This window comes from Hyla sarda, chromosome 3 (genome assembly GCF_029499605.1).
Source record: "Hyla sarda isolate aHylSar1 chromosome 3, aHylSar1.hap1, whole genome shotgun sequence".
Lineage (NCBI taxonomy): Eukaryota > Metazoa > Chordata > Amphibia > Anura > Hylidae > Hyla > Hyla sarda.
Window position 1 is genome coordinate 224,221,582 of NC_079191.1, and position 17,883 is coordinate 224,239,464.

The window sequence follows — 17,883 nt, forward strand, 5'->3', positions numbered from 1 at the left end:
ACTGTTGCTCCGTTAAAAGACCCATTACTAAGTCCCTTTAGAAAACCATTAAAAACTGTCGTTAAAAAATCCCATTCATGTCAGTGTGATTTTTTGATTATCCATTCTCACCCCTTATAGCCCGTTATGACTAACAAACGTTATTTGTGACAGGAGAAAAAACTTCACATGCACAAATTTTTCTCGTGTCACAATACCGGTTGAATTAACAGCCGTTATTTTTTTTTACATTGAAGTCTATGGCTGACGGTTGTTGTCTAAAAACACCCGTTAATGCCCGCCATTATAACATCCGTTATTTGTACTGAGCATGCTCAGTAAAGCCTTCACACCCCTGAAGTCACATGGGAATGGGGTGGAGTGCTCACACCCTCTCTCTTCCTGTACTGAACAGCAGGAGGCAGGTGCATCAGGGCCAGCAGGACCAGACATAGAAAATCTGCTACCATCCGCCATCTTAAAATTTTTTTTTTTTTTTTTTTTTTTAACGCAATATCACCTTGCAGTGAAGGTGGGTACATGGATGGCTGCAATGCAGTATGTATTATGACTTTTTTAGTGTTCTTGGGAACATGTGCTTGTGGCTGCGGGCATTTTTGCCTGCAGTTTGTAGCCTAGGGAAGTGTGCAGGACGATTTTGGACTGTGTGGGGCCACTCTGCGGCAGTTTTATGTCCGCCATGTGCTTGCCAGTTTGCAGGCTGCAAGCAGTTTTTTCTGCAGTTTGTATGGGGTATGAATGCGTTGCTTAGGGAAGTGTGTGATTTTGGACTGTGTGGCGCAACTCTGCTTTTTACATTTTTTTATTGAACTGCAAATTTTTTTATTTTTTTTTTAGTAAAAAAATATGCCTAAGAACATTTCATAAAAAAATAAAAAAAAACTGAGGCCAAGAAGGCACAATCCAAAAGGTGAGTTTTCACATTTTGGACTATTTTGACATTTTTTTTTTTAGTTTGTATTTTTCAGAAGCAAGTCCCCATAGAAACTTTATCTGAGGAAGAGGCTGAGGATTTAACCCAAGTTGACTCTGAAGTTGGCTCAAGTTGGGCTACAAGCCCATGTGTGAGTATTTCTTTTTTTTGGAGCAATTATCATATTTATTTTTCCATAATTTATCAAGTTTTTATTTTTTTACTTCCAGTCAGATAATGGCTAGTGAAGTGTGCAGGACATTTTTGGACTGTGTTGCAACCACAGTTTTTTTTTTAAGGATTTTATTAAACTTACATTTTTTTCTTCTTCTAGAAACAAACTGTGCCTAAGAAAAATATTCAAAAAACAAATGAGCCCAAGATGTCCAAATAAAAAAAGGGGAGTTTTCACTTTTTTGACTGTTCTGACAATTTTTACTGGCAATGATTTCTTATTTTTTTTTATTTTTTTGCAGAAGCAGATGCCCGTAGAATCCTCATCAGAGGAGGTGGAGAATACTGTGTCAGAAGTTGGATCAAGACGAGCAACAAGCCCAAGTGTGAGTATTTATCTTTTTGAGCAATTATCCTAATTAATTTTTAATAATTTACCAACTTTTCATTTTTTGCTTACAGTCGGAAGAGTTTTCCATAAGCAAACAGGACTTGGTATCAAAGGAGGATAGTGTCCCGCATGTGTCGGCCCCCCAGGACTCCCAGAATAGATCTCCCAAAGAGCCTCAACCAGTATGTATTGTACAAATATATGGCAGTTTGTCCTATATGTTATACTGTAACCCAATTTATTTTTTAAATAGCGTACCCCGCCTTGGCCAACAAGGGGAAAGAGGCGGCAGGAATCATGGCAGAGGACGTGGTCGTGTGAGTATGTATTAAATAGATATTCTTGTTTTAAGTGTACTTTGGAAGTCAGTTGCCCATAGCAACTGATCACATTGCTTCTTGATTCTTTTGCTTGTTTCCTTAAAGCTTTAAAGAGCCAATGTGATTGCTTGTGTAGTCAACTGAATACACTACAGTGTTTGCAAAACTATTAACAGAATCTTTCAAGTTTCAGGGTGGTGCAGGTGCTGGTCGGGTGCACATCGAAGGGGGCAGGACGAGCTGGAGATCATAATAGACACTGATCTAATTGCGATGGTCGAGGCGCGTCCTGCTCTGTGGGATTCGTCCGACCCACAACACACCAAGTGGCAATATTAGCAGACTCTTTGGATGGGGATGTATCGTGCCATCTGCACCAACTGGGAATACCTGTCATCTAATGAAAGATGGAGTGTCTATTAAAGGTTTTATTTTATTTATTTATTTTTTAAATGTTTTTATTATAAAATAATTTTTCCCTTCTAGCCGATCAGATTAGAAATAGGTGGGCATCCATCAGGGACCGGCACATGCGGGGCCTTAGGGAGGAAGAAGAGAGGCCCAGTGGATCTGGGGCCTCCAGTTAAACCCCATACTATAGCCAGTCACTCCTCAGATTCCTTCAAAGGTGTCACGAGATGCGTAAGTATGTCCAAATTTTTTTTCTTTTAATTTTTTTTTATTAAACAATTTATTTTTATTTTTCTCTCTTTCAGACTCAGACTCTCGAACATGCACCCCCTCACCCTCCCCACCCCAGCCCCCGACACTGCTGACCAAGGGCAAGAATCTTCTCCCCTATCAGCTTCCTCATCATCCTGACCAAGTCACCAGAGGATCGAAGCATCCTTTGGAGAGTTGGTCCAGCCAGTGAGGACTGGTAGGAGACAGCATGGGATCCTTGAAGATCTCATAAAGCTCACAAAGGAGAGCTTTGTGAGATTGGATGATAAAGTGGAAGCCTTGAGGGAGGAGTTTTGCCAGTTATGGCATGCGGGGCAGGGCCGTCTACTGGTCCCCATTCAGACTCTCTACTTTATCTCCAGAGCCTGGCTCCCATGCTGGAGAAACAGTCCCTTGAAAAGCAGTGTCAGTGCCGCAAGGAGTCATTCTAGCTTCTGAGTAGACTCTGCTGCCCCCCTCTACACAGAAATAATCAATTCTTTGCGGCCCCCAGAAGACCCCAGCTCCCAAGACCCTTCCAAAGACCCCTTTTCCCAGCCCACGTTCACAGACTTGTAGGGCAAATGCCCTTTAAAACAAAACAAAAAAAAGTTAATAGTTAATTTATTTTTATTTAAAAAAAAAAAAACAACTCTAAAAAATGAGTTTTTTTTTCAGTTTATATAATGACTTTGTCTATTTATTTAACACCCAACTAGGGTTTTCTTTCAGGATAGTGGAGGCGTACCTTCTACTCCCCAGTGTTAAATTCACATAAAACAGGGAGATATAACATAACAAAGACTTTGCTAGCAGGATAGGGTTGGAACTAGTTTATACGCTACAGTGTGAAAGTCACACTGGGGTGTACAAGCTACCCCCTCCCATATCCTGCAAGCAAAGTGTACCCCCAACATGAAAAATACACAAGCACCTTGCTAACAGGATAGGGGAGGGACTAGCTTCTACACCTCAGTGTTAAAGTCACACTGGGGCATTCAAGGTACCCCCTTCCCATATGCTGCAAGCAAAGTGTACTCACAGCATGAAAATTACATAAGCACCTTGCTAGCAGGATAGGGGAAGGAGTAACTTCTATGCCTTCAGTCCATGAGAGTTCAGAACAAATGATCCTGCCAAGACACTCTGACAGCTTCTGTCAGGAAAAACTGTATGAGAAAAGTCATCTCTGAGACATGTGAAAGCCTGGGTTGATCTTCTTGATGCCTCCTGTAGTCCAGGCAGAGCTGCTTCCACTTCTTCCGGATCACTGGGGGGAGGCTCCTTGGTTAGGACGAAGTTGTGGAGAACAACAGCTGCCTTTACCACCTAATCAACCACGTCCGGGTGCAGTTGGATTGGCCGTGTGAAGATCTGCTATTTGCCCTCAAAAATTCCACATAGCGTCTTGCGTGTGACAGTATGTAGTTGAAGATCCGCTGGTGGTAGTCTAGTCCTCGGCTGGAGTAAGGCTTCAGCAAGTTGGCACACATCTGGAAGGCCTCGTACCCAACAAAAACAAATGAGGTCCATCAGTCCCAAGAAAGGCCCTTGCTTCAGGAAGTAGATCCTCCTCCCCATGGAGTTCTTAAACACACGGGAGTTCTTGGTTCTTCCACATGACCCAATGTCCTCAGTGATGAATTTGTACTGTGCATCTGCAATGGCCATAAGAATGATGGAGAAGAACCAATTGTATTAGTAGTACTCCAACATGGTGTGCGCCTGCTTCTGGATCCTGATGTGTTTCCCATTGACTGCTCCAACACAGTTTGGAAACTGTGTGACTTCCTGGAACTTTTCTGCGATGCCAAGCCAATGTTCTGCTGAAGGATTTGGAAGAAAGTCTACAGGGCCTCGCAGGTGGTCCGGACAATCCCAGAGAAGGTGGAAATTCCCAGGCGAACCTGGAAGTGAAGCGACAAAAAACTCTCACTGGATGCAAGGTACCTGAAATTAACAGTAAAAAAAAAGGGTTTTTAGTATTTTATAAAACACATCTGAAAAAAAAATTGGATTTTGACTACATACCTGAGTGTCACGATGAGGTGTTCCTCTGGTGAAAGGCTCCTTCTGAGGTCGGTGTCTTGGTGACTGATTCTTTCAATGATACGTTCGAGAAGGTCATCAAAAGTTACCACAGACATCCATAGGTAGCTTGCGAACTTCTCTGGGTGCTCGTTAAGCTCCACATACAAAGTACTGTGCACTGTCATAACGGATGTCATCATAACGGGTAAAAACTGCCCGTTATTTTAAAGATTTCACAATTTCAATAATGGGACTTTCAACCCGTTATCACCTATTACTTCATCCGCTTTTTAATGATCCGTTTACACAGATAATGGATGTACAATAACAGGTGTTCTTCACTTGTCGGACCAATATATGGAGGGTTAAATTAATTTATCAACCTATAGATCCCTATAAATAGGAATCCAAAAAATCCCTAATTTCCCATATATATATTATTTTTATGGTGAACCCACAAGCTTTATTAAAGTAATTGTGCATAGACATATAATGAAAACTTCACGTAAATTAAAAATTAGGCAGGGCGGTAGCTTAGCATTTAAACTAATATCTGTATACTGTGCATCAGGCCAGTGTACTCCAGCCTATTCTGATTGGCTATACTGGAGTGGAGATGCCCGGCGTGCCTGCAGTGCACGCTGAGCTATTTTTCTAAGCTACCGCTTTGCTTTCTATTAAAATTGAGTCCCTACTCTGCCCCCCTCGACATGTTTCGCTGCCTCTGCAGCTTTATCAAGAGGTAGCGGGCATATGAGCGCGGGCGTTCTCTAAGTTATATTTATAGATTACCTTGATGTTCGTTTGATATCCTGGCAGCCTATCACAAAGTGCCTAAATCACTTATTCGCATCATGATGCGAATAAGTGATTTAGGCACTTTGTGATAGGCTGCCAGGATATCAAACGAACATCAAGGTAATCTATAAATATAACTTAGAGAACGCCCGCGCTCATATGCCCGCTACCTCTTGATAAAGCTGCAGAGGCAGCGAAACATGTCGAGGGGGGCAGAGTAGGGACTCAATTTTAATAGAAAGCAAAGCGGTAGCTTAGAAAAATAGCTCAGCGTGCACTGCAGGCACGCCGGGCATCTCCACTCCAGTATAGCCAATCAGAATAGGCTGGAGTACACTGGCCTGATGCACAGTATACAGATATTAGTTTAAATGCTAAGCTACCGCCCTGCCTAATTTTTAATTTACGTGAAGTTTTCATTATATGTCTATGCACAATTACTTTAATAAAGCTTGTGGGTTCACCATAAAAATAATATATATATGGGAAATTAGGGATTTTTTGGATTCCTATTTATAGGGATCTATAGGTTGATACAATAACAGGTGAATACACTGTAGTGTGAAAGGAGCCTAAGTCACAGTACTTTCGGTATGTTGGATTACTAAGGAATATTTTAAAATGTCAGAAGTCCACTCTCCTATCTTTTACCCTATTGTTTGCTTGTGTCTGATAATGGTGAAACCTTCTTTCCTCTAGAAGTAGAGCATGTCCCTTTGTCATGGATACAGGCCGAGGTATAAAAAGATCACTAAAAAGATCTCTGTACTGTCCATTCATATAGTTGTACATTATAATCAGATCAAACAAACAAAAAAAATAAATGAACATTCTATCTTGATAATGCAATCCACACTTGCCATCTCATGCCTTTTGGCTATGTAAATATAGACAGGAATGCTCTAGCCCTTGAAATGAAATGTTATTTACACTAGTACAGAATCTTCAGAGCCTAATCATGGATAAAACAATGTAAAAAGTGTAATTCCGTCTTGATGACATGTACTGGTGTAACTAGTGGGGAATAAAGTGGAAGCAATGACTTTCATCGTTTGAACGTGAACACACAAATACCTCGCAGGCTGTTTAGGAAAAGCCTTTCTACATACCTTTATACATGCTTATTTTATCTGCCAGCTGGCAACAATGAGCTTTCTAAAAATAATTAACAATGAACTTATTAGAATGTAAGAACGTCCCTTCTACTCTGAATGGAATTCTGTTATGACAATCTGGAGCTTTTGTCCACTTACAGGAGTTATATCCACATACAAAATAAACCAGTGAGTTGTCTTTTATGTGTATTTCAGTTTTTTTATTATGTCAATGCTGAAATCAACAAAAAAGCCCTCACCAAACCAAGATCACATCGGGCGGCTTAGTACACACAGGAGCATAAGAAAGTCTTAAACCTTGATGTAAAATATTGAAGGTTCTCTTTAATACATTACAGTAAAGACAACATTTTTATCCTCAGATTTTAGAATCTCTGAAGAAATATGTCAACACTGAGATAAATATTATGACAAGTTTTCTTCCTCTTTGACATTCATGAAGGAGACCGAAAATTTGCTGTGTTAATAATTTACTTAGACTTGTAAAGCTGCCCATGAATGTGAAGTTTTTTTTGTAACATTTTCCTTTTTTTTATTATTATGGGAAAGTTTCTTGCAAGACACACACAAGGATATAAAATTCTGATGATAACAACAGTCTATTTAATAAAATATGTAAAAGAATTACCTGCTATATAACTTTTCACATGGAGATTATTGGCAGGGTCATTACTGGGGTCTTAAAGGGGTACTCTGGTGGAAAACTATTTTATTTTTATTTTTTCAAATCAACTGGTGCTAGAAAGTTATACAGATTTGTAAATTACTTCTATACAAAAAAATCATAATCCTTCCAATACTTAGCTGCTGTATGCTCCAGAGGAAGTTGTGTAGTTCTTTTCTGTCTGACCACAGTGCTCTCTGCTGCCACCTCTGTCCCTGTCAGAAAAATTAAAGAAGCAATCATATCGCTATGGGCAACTGCACCACTCTTCCTCTACACAGGTTTTGATAAATCTCCCCCACTGTATCCAAATGTTTGCATTCTGTAAATCTATATACATTAAAACACACACTGATTGACCGCCGTGTAAGGCACCCATCTAGTTGAAATTTATTTGGTCTCCAAAACTGGAGCAATTCTTTTAGAAATATTGGTCCATGCAGACAGGATAACTTCTTGTAGTTGGCACAAATTATATTAAGGTACAGTAGTAACATTCTCTAAACAGCCCATTCTATGAAGTCCCAGTGAAGGCTAGGGAAGCAAGCAAACTTACTGTCATCTTCCGGGGATCAATCCATGACTATACCAGCCTTGTTGTTTGGTGCAGTGTCGTTCTTGATCGGATAAACTTCTCCTATAAATGGAAAAACTTGGTCATTAACGTGTTTAGATAATCTTTGTTGTCCGGATGTCAACACACAGCACCCAAGGTGCCAAGAATATATTTCTCACACCATTATGCCGCAACCACCAGCTTGAACTGTTGACACCTGTTAAAAGGGTTCATTTATTCATGCCGATTGTGCCAAATTCTGACCTTCCCATCATCTCTCTGACAGAAGTTTGGATTCATTGGACCAGGCAATGGTCCATTTTTCTGCAATCTTTGGCCCACTGGAATCTTGCTTTTTTGATTCCCTTAGACAACGGCACTCAAACTAATCATCTGCTATTAAAGGGGTACTCTGCTGGAATATATATATATATATTTTAAATCAACTGGTGCCAGCAAGTTAAACAGATTTGTAAACTACTTCTATTTAAAAATCGTAATCCTTCCAGTACTTATCAGCTGCTGTATACTACAAAGGAAGTTCTTTTCTTTTTGAACTTTTCTGTCTGACACCTCTGTCCATGTCAGGAACTGTCCAGAGCAGGATATGTTTTCTATGGGGATTTGCTCCTACAATGGACAGTTCTTGACATGGACAAATGTATCAGCAGAGAGCACTATGCTCCAGAGGAAGTTCTTTTCTTTTTTAATTTCCTTTCTGCCTGACCACAGTGCTCTCTGCTGACACCTCTGTCCATAACAGGAACTGTCCAGAACAGGAGAAAATCCCCATAGCAAACCTATCCTGCTCGGGACAGTTCCTGACATAGACAGAGGTGTCAGCAGAGAGCACTGTGGTCAGACAGAAAAGAAATTCAAAAAGTAAAGAAATTCCTTTGTAGTACACAGAAGCTGATAAGTAATGGAAGGATTAAGATTTTTTAATAGAAGTAATTTACAAATCTGTTTAACTTTCTGGCACCAGTTGATTAAAAAAAAAAATGTTTTCCAGTACCCCTTTAACAGCAGATGATGAGTTTGAGTGCTGTTGATGTCCATGAGAGTCAGAATAAGCATCTTCATATAGATCCATAGCCCACTTGTCCTGAACTGACCCCTACCCCTATGTCAGGAAATCTGTTGACGCTTAAGCAGATGAGCGAAACGGTGTAGGAGTCGGTACAGGACAGGTGAGCTATGAGTATGAAAATCCTTATGCTGACTCTCATTAACAGATAGTTTGCATTTACTCTTTAGTAACCTGTGGGCTGTTGGTCTTCTCTGTGCATATGTATGCCTGACTGACAGATGCATGCCTGAGTCCTGTTGTCCTGTATGTAAGTTAGCCTCTGGATCTTAAGTATTTATTTATGTATTTTCTTTTCTGGTACATTATATGTTATTTATAATAGTGTACTTATTTCAGTGTTATCACATACTGACATTATGACAGATTTTTAAACTTATTTCGCAATTTTTATATTTATGTGCCACTGATCAGTACATTGTACTTGATTGTTTCTATTGTGCCCTATTTTGTACTTATGTATGCATGATGTGGCCCTGTTATTTTTACATGCCCTGTATTGTTTTGAGGAATGTCACTCCTTTTTTAATTGTGTTTTATAGTAATTTTTGTATTTCACTAAAGATTTGTTCTATTTTTGATGAATTTTCGACTCCAGTGCAACTTTGTAGGTGCTATAGTTTTTGTTTCTCTCTCCAACTGTGTTGGACTCTCTTATTTTTATATTGACTTCACATTTATATTGTTAAATTGAGTTCACTAGATGATCATTTCATTAGGGAGAGTGTCACACACAGCATATTTTTTATTCATTATTATTATTATTATTAACAATAATAATTTGTTTTTAAACTGCCACTACAATTTTTTATGTAATGCAGTTTTTAAAGGAATGTCAGAATCCAGCAGAAAAGAAAATTATAAGTCCTTTCCTTATATTTCATATTTCTGGCTTTGACACACATAACTGAATGAAAAACTGCCATAAAAATGTCAATGTTTAAAAAAAAAAAAAAAAATGTGTGTTAACACTATACAACTATGTAAAGAAGCTTCCTTTTACTAGAAAGACTGTGTTGTACGGTAAGCTTGTTGCAAGCTGAGTGCCTCTCAAAAGTTGTTCATTGTAATTCCTTCCTTTGTCAAACATAATGCAGTTTTATTAGTCGACTAAAGATACACTCATTTTAGAAAGAGATGCATTCAGCTCAAGGACATGCATTAAGGATAATATATCAACACAATAAATTAAAATAACTACGTAACAAAACTACCTTCTCACAAAAACACCAACTATTCTCGCCATTCACATCGTAATTGTCTCGCTATAAAAATAGAAACACAGATTATTTTCAGGAAAATGGATATTTCTTTGGCTGTTTCTTTTGTTGTGGAAACGGCAGCCGCCCTGTTTGTATTTACATTCAGTCATTTATTGCCTATTAAAGAAGTAATGCTATGTTAATGTAAGAGAAAAAAAATCAATGGTACTTAGATCAGTTGCTGTGGGGAAACAGAGGAGCAGCTGGTTTGCAAACAGAAAGCCCACACAGATCAATGAAATTACAAGCTAAATCTGCTGATGCTCACAAACTGCTCCAGCATTGTGATACCTAACCTTTCCAAGTTCAAGATCTCTGGCATCACTGCAACAGCTTCAGCGCTGAGAAAAAAAAAAAGCTTCCATTTGTGTGGTGGAATTTCATTGATGGTCTGCGTATAATGTACATGGGGAGCAAAAACATGTTTCAGGCAATATCAATTTTAATATTTTTCTGATATTCATGGAAGTGCTGATTCAGTAGCAACCCTGTCTTCAGAATACTTTATTGCGCTGATATTATAAAAAAAATTTTTTGCAGTGTTTTAAACATAACCTTTAAAGGGGTACTCCGGTGCTTACACATCTTATCCCCTATCCAAAGGATAGGGGATAAGATGCCTGATCACGGGAGTCCCGCAGCTGGGAATCTCCGGGATCATGCACGGGGCACCCCGTTTGTAATCAGTGCCTGGAGCGTGTTCACTCCGGGTCTGATTACGGTCGACCGCACGGCCAGTGGCGTGTGACGTCATGCCTCCGCCCCCGTGTGACGTCACGCTACGCCCCTCAATGCAAGCTTACGGGAAGGGGCGTGATAGCTATCATGCCCCCTCCCGTAGGTTTGCATTGAGGGGCGGAGCGTGACCTCACACGGGGGCGGAGGCGTGACGTCACACGCCGCCGGCCCTGCGGTCACCGATAATCAGTCCCGGAGCGAACACGCTCCGGGGACTGATTACAAACGGGGTGCCCCGTGCATGATCCCGGGCGTCCCCAGCTGCGGGACTCACGTGATCAGGCATCTTATCCCCTATCCTTTGGATAGGGGATAAGATGTGTAAGCACCGGAGTACCCCTTTAAGTCAATAACCTGAACATATTCCGAATATAAACACAGTAAAAAAAAGGAGGGGCACACAACTAAATAATAATTGTGCTCTAAATCTAATATGGCTATGTCCACATCGTGGAAATTCCGCTATTCCGCTTAAATTCCATTCTACAAACCTCGCTGCAGAAATTTCTGTGTGCTCAAAACATGGAATTTGGCCAATTCTGCCAGAATTTGTCCAAGCAATTCCACAAGATCAAAGTCAGGTCAAAGTCAGAATCCGGAATGTGGAATTTCCGCATCAGAAATTATGCAATGTGAATGGGACAGCGGAATCCCCATTTAACACATCGTTCAGATTGATCCTGTTCTTAACCACTTCCAGACTGGGCTTATTACCCCGATCCTGACCAGACACCTTTTCCTTTTTTAGTACATGCATATTAAATTTACTTGCTAGGTTATAGAAATTATTTTTGCAATCCAATGTTTGATGCCATTTTTAAGGGTCTGTGATACTCAAAATGCATCGGTGGATGCCTTCTGTTACCCGTATGTTGCTCAAGAGTTGCTAATAAAGTAAGGGTGCATTCACACGGAGTAATTCAAGAAGAATTTACTCGAGTAATTCCTCTTGAATTCTCCGCTCCAAACTAATGCACATCTCCTCTGCCCATTGACTTTAAAGTTATTTCTGCTGTCCTGTTCACACTGCAGAAATTCTGCTAGCGGAATTCCGACGCTGAATTCCGTTCCGCTTGAAGAATGAGCATGTTCATTCTTCAAGCGGAATCTTCTAGCAGAAATCAATAGAAGTCAATGGTAAAAAAAAATTCCGCCCGACATCATTTTGGTACAGAATTCGCACGCAATTTGCGCGTAATTTGCGTGGAAATGGCTGAAAAACCCTTCACTTCTTTCTCCTCCATTTCCGCGCGCAATTCCCCGCAAATTGTGCGAAAATAAAATTATTTTTCCGCCCGTAAATTTTTCAACGTGAATTACTCTTGATTTACTCTGTGTGAACGCACCCTTAGTGGCAGGACGTGTGAGCTGTTGATTGCCTTTGTCTTGCATTTTTGCATTCATTGGCTTTGGTCATTGCTGCAGTTAACTTCCTGGAGCTACATATAACACATCACATTGCACTCAGCCAATCACTGGCCGTAACGGTGTCCTTGCAGTACACTATTCCTTCTTTCTGTCTGGAGAGCCCGGCTGCAACTGACAGACAACTCTCCACTCAAGAAGATGGTAACACAGTAGAACACTACAAAAACATTCAGGGGGGAATTTATTATTGTATATAGAGCTATTTTGTGTCTATTTTTTTGCGAAAAAAAAAGCGCAAGTGTTTTTTTGCGTCTTTTTTTGCGCAAATTTTGATAGAACTTTTCATCCCCTTGTCTACGGATAATTCTACAATAGAGCATTTTCTACTGTAGAATCAATTTACTAACTGCGTTGTGGTTTTTTTTGCGCAAAAAAATATGGGCAAACAGCATTTTCTTGCGCAAATATACACCACCTCAGAGGACACGTACCAAAAGTGTCTATTTTGGCACAGTAAGGACTGCTACTCCCATCATGGGACAGACTCTGCCCATGATGGGAGTTGTAGTCCAGGGGCTGAGGTGCAGATCGCACCGGGTCATTCTCCAGTGACCTGCTGCGATCTGCATTTATTAACTATAGAAGTCGGCGGTACATGCGTCTACATCGCGCTGCCACCGGCTTCTATAATACAGCTTTCATAATTCATAATCCCCGCCGCCGGGAGAGGAGAGCTCTGATTGGTCAATAGCTATTCACCAATCAGAGCTCCCATCTCCCGGCAGGGATTATGAATTATGACAGTGTACTGTATATAGAAGCTGGTGGCAGCGCGATGTAGACGCATGTACCACCGGCTTTTGAATTTAAATGCGGATCGCAGCAGATCATTCTGGAGATCTGCTGCAATCTACGTTTATAAACGGCATTCAGTTAATCCTTACTCATGCATGAGACGCATGATATATATCTGCTCCTTTGAATTATATATCAGAGAGCAATAGAACTCCATTTGCAAGGATTGCATTTTGAACCTAGTCTAATTTCATATCTATTGAAATATTATAAAATCCAGTTAAAAGCAAACAGATTTATATCCATAGTATTATACTAAAGTATAAAACATTAGTCATATGTATACCTAAAAGTCAAGTAAAACAAAGCAAAGGTGCGGCACTCCAATTCCGGTAGAAAAAGATTTGTGTATTTATTCACCACATCTCAAAAATACAGCAACGTTTCAGCTCAACAATAGAGCCTTTCTCAAGCTTAGTGACAACTGCTAGGTAAGGGGTTTTTATACCCAATCAAGTGTGTACAATCAACAAATAATTAAAACAATCCAAAGTGTATAATCCATAATCAATACAGTGCAGTGCATTAATAAAGTGCTCATTCAAAATATCACAAAGAGTACTATTACAGTACATAAAGTGCTGGATGATTAAAAACGTATACAGAGATAAAAATGCTTGAAACTCTAGACTCGTAGTTAATAACATAATTAATAATATGCGAAACATCTGTAGTAAACATGATTATATATCATAGTCGCATGGAAGAACTAAAGGTTTCCTTGATAAATTTAAGAATGACACGATGGATATCAAGAAAAAGAAGTGGTATAGAGACCTTGGTGATTATACAGCTGGTCGGGTATACACATGGAACCAATTTGACTACAATTATACCAATAAATCTGGCGTTATGAACAAGAAAGGGAAAAACAATATCTATGTCCAAGCTAATGTTGATCCTGATGCTTCTTCTTTTTATTAAAAGACTTGAGGGGGGGATCATTCTCCCAGTACCCCCACAGGAAACCAACCAGAAGGGGAGGAAGGAAACGCAACAGGTCCCGGAAAAACAAGAAATCAACGGCCACCCAAGATACAACAACGGACTCAACCCTCTCGGAAAAGGACTTAAATACCTTACAAACTGTGGTAAATATCTCCTCTCATACCTTAACTGATGCCCAAGTATCCTTGTTATCTAAGGGTTTATCCTATTGCTTAGTATCAGTTCCAGACTGGTTCTCTATTGAATGTGATTTACAGGCCTTTTTTAGAAGGATAAAATTGAAAATCTGGTTTAATACGCATAATGATGTAATTCAAGTTTCTAATGATGTTAATAGTGGACACGAGTTGTGTCTAAAAAATTTTGGATTGTTTAACAAAAGTACATTTAATCCAGGGATAGTTTCACACCCACTCGATACATATATGGCGATGGTTAAACATGACCTGGAACAGCTTAAATTAGAATTTGAGACAGAGGGGTGTAGACAACATAACCTCACACAAGTAGAGAAAGAAGCGTTGGATCAGCTTGTCCGTGACCACGACCTCACCATCAAACCTGCGGATAAGGGTGGTGGGGTCGTGGTGATGGACACAGCTGAATACAACAAGGAATTGTACAGACAACTTAATGACACTACAACATACCAGAGATTAGACAGTGATCCCAAACATTTGATTAGGAGTAAGTTGTTGAGAATAGTAGAGGAAGCACATACAAATCAATTGATTGACGACAGTTTAAGAGATTTCCTGATAATACAACATCCAGTAACACCTACCATATATGCATTGCCCAAGATCCATAAATCGCTGGAGTGCCCACCTGGTAGACCCATAGTATCTGGGCGAAACGGTATCTTGAGTAATGCTTCTATTTTCCTGGATAGAATTTTGAGGCCTTTTGTCTTTGAGTCTAGATCCTACATCAGGGACACTAGCGATTTCTTGTTGAAAATTCGTGATGTCAGGATTCCAGAAGATGTGTTTCTGGTGTCCTTTGACATCACGAGTTTATACACCTCTATCAGTCACGATAAGGGTATGGCGGCAATACAGAGGGTCTTGGCGAAATCAGTACTTTCCCTGACAGCTCAAGACTTTGTGTTGCAGCTGCTGTTCCTCATTCTTACTAACAACTATTTTCTTTTTGATGGCCAGTTCTTTCTGCAGCGTGTAGGTACCGCCATGGGCACCAATGTGGCGCCCATGTACGCGAACCTATACGTTGCAGACATGGAGGAGGATGTCGTCTATTCATGCCACCCCTTCAGACATTGTCTGGGGTGGTGGCGTTTTATCGACGACATCTTCCTCCTGTGGTCTGGCTCAGAGTCTGAACTTTTTGATTTTTTCCAATTTTTAAACAATATTGATACCAACATCAAATTTACTATGACTCATTCTAGGGAAAGCATCAGCTTTCTTGATGTGATGGTTCATAGAGATGGCAACAAGTTGGGGACATGTTTGTACACTAAACCAACTGACAAAAATACACTCTTACATTTTCGCAGCTGTCATCCTAGACGTATGATAGAATCCCTACCGTACAGTCAGATGCTGAGGGCAAGGAGGATTGTTGATAATGATACGGCACTGCGAACCACTTTGGATAATATGACTAACAACTTCCGAGAGCGGGGGTACCCTACATCAGTCATTTCTAAACACAGAGAGAGGGTTGAGACCCTTGATAGGGAGACTACACTCAGACCCAAACCGAGAATTACAGAAAAGAGGATTCCATTTACATCTAATTACAATGTACGCAGTGGAGCTATTTCACGAATAATCAATAGACACTGGTATATTTTACAAAATAGTTTTGCTAACATTCAAGAATTCAAATCTAACCCATTGATGTCTTATAGGAGGTCAACTAGCCTAAAGGACAAATTGGTAAACACAACAGTATTGAAAAAGAAGGCGGGGGGACAAACATTCCTCACCAGTAGGAGGTTGGGCTCATACCCCTGTCTTTCATGCATAAATTGTACACAAATGATGAAGGGCTCTATTTTCAAACATCCCCAAACAAATTATATTTATACACTGAGACACTTCTTGACGTGTGACTCCACATGGGGTCATTTATGTACTAATGTGTCCATGTCAACTTTTGTATGTCGGACAAACCACTTGGAGCCTCAAAACGAGGATTAACAATCATAGGTACTGCATTAGACGTAAGAAAATGGACCTACCGGTATCTAAACACTTTAGTGAGATGCAACATGATGAGAAAGATCTTCGCTTTATGGCCATTGATCATGTCCCCATCCCTAGTCGGGGTGGTGACAGACTGGCTTTACTTAGAAAGAAGGAACTTTGGTGGATACACAGGTTAAATTCTTTACGTCCACATGGTATGAATGCTGAGTTTAACATTATCTAGGAACTTTTTGCATGTCTTGAGAGCCCATGATCATGTTTACCTCTATTCTAGGCATATTATGTGACTATTGCTATGCCTTTATTAACATTTATCTTTTTGTTTATGCTTTCAGATTGTTACAACATTTGAACAAGATGCAGGAAGAACATCACACGCTCTGAATATTTGCATTTGTTTATTCTGTTTCAGTTATTTTAATAAAAATAGTACACTAACTATGGTGGTTGTGGCACTATATTTAGGCTTTAAAGTGGATTAATTATCCCTTCTTCAGAAGTACACATCCACGGGTGGTCATAGTTATAGGTCAGACTTGTGGTTGGTGGAGGCGTCTGGGTCAAGCATATTTGTTTCTTTTAACATATTTGTTTGGTTACATTTATTTTTTATATTTTCTTATTTTATTTATTATATCTCGGTGGTCTACCCTAAAACAGGTTGGCATGCATGAGGGATGGTGTGTTATATGTGTCCTAGCAGGTGCTGCTGGAATAGCGGGCACACTCCCGTTTTGGCTGTAGATGGAGTTTCTCTGTGGGTAGGGGACTTTTGTTCCCTCTGCACCGGAGAGACTTCTGGTGGTGTTGGTGGGGCTTCTTATTAGGTGGCTCAACCAGTACCCTACAAACCAGGGAGTTAAGTGACACACACACCAGTCCCTTTGCCTTCAGCTGGAGATCATGTGACCACAACATGTACCTTATTTTATTATTTGTTCTTTATTTTATTCTTGTTTAATTTTTATTTGTTGATGGTGTTTATATCTACTTCTATATTTATTTGTTTATTTTATCTCTTTATACATTTATTAGATTTTTCATTTATTACTTTTTTATCTTTCTTTATATATTTTTTTATTATTTTTTATTAGTTTTGACCCAGAGAACCCCTGACCATCCCTTGGTGTCCTCTTCCTTTATGACCCTTTGTATGGATGGTATACATTCTGAATTTAATTGAATCTCTATATAATTACACAAAATAACACTATAATGTATGTTCACAGAATTTTTATGTATTTAATTTTGAGTATTCTACACAGGTGTTATATAATGCACCATTTAGTATTAGTTATATTCAAGTATTAACTTGTTAATATTACGCGCTAGTGATGCCTCATACCTGTAATGCCACATCCACCACATGTTATTTTATGTACCCATTACAAATTTCCCGTTCCGGACATCTGTGACAGCTTGTTAGCGTCGGAGGTATCCGAGGTAACGGGTCAGCTGACAAACGAGTCATGTGCTTCGGCACATGACTCGTTTGTTTTGGTTTCTGACGCATGCGTCCGGCGAGTCAGCACGAGCCGGCCGCGTCAGGAGGTTGGCGCGTGCGCACAGCCGAACACCACAAGCCGTCAGCGCCATTAGACATACAGAGCGGGTGAGTTCTTCCATGCGACTATGATATATAATCATGTTTACTACAGATGTTTCGCATATTATTAATTATGTTATTAACTACGAGTCTAGAGTTTCAAGCATTTTTATCTCTGTATACGTTTTTAATCATCCAGCACTTTATGTACTGTAATAGTACTCTTTGTGATATTTTGAATGAGCACTTTATTAATGCACTGCACTGTATTGATTAT

At 39.8% G+C, this 17,883-nt stretch overlaps 1 long non-coding RNA gene across 1 annotated transcript in view; it reads left to right on the top strand.

Annotated features, from left to right (window-relative positions):
- The first annotated feature begins 784 nt into the window (after nt 1-784).
- Nucleotides 785-17,883, top strand: part of LOC130362136 (uncharacterized) — a 74,702-nt gene continuing 57,603 nt past the window's right edge. Inside the window, exons 1-4 of the long non-coding RNA XR_008891287.1 lie at nt 785-1,064; nt 1,248-1,473; nt 1,550-1,660; nt 1,732-2,223. This is a non-coding gene — a long non-coding RNA (uncharacterized LOC130362136). The remainder of the gene's footprint in view (nt 1,065-1,247; nt 1,474-1,549; nt 1,661-1,731; nt 2,224-17,883) is intronic.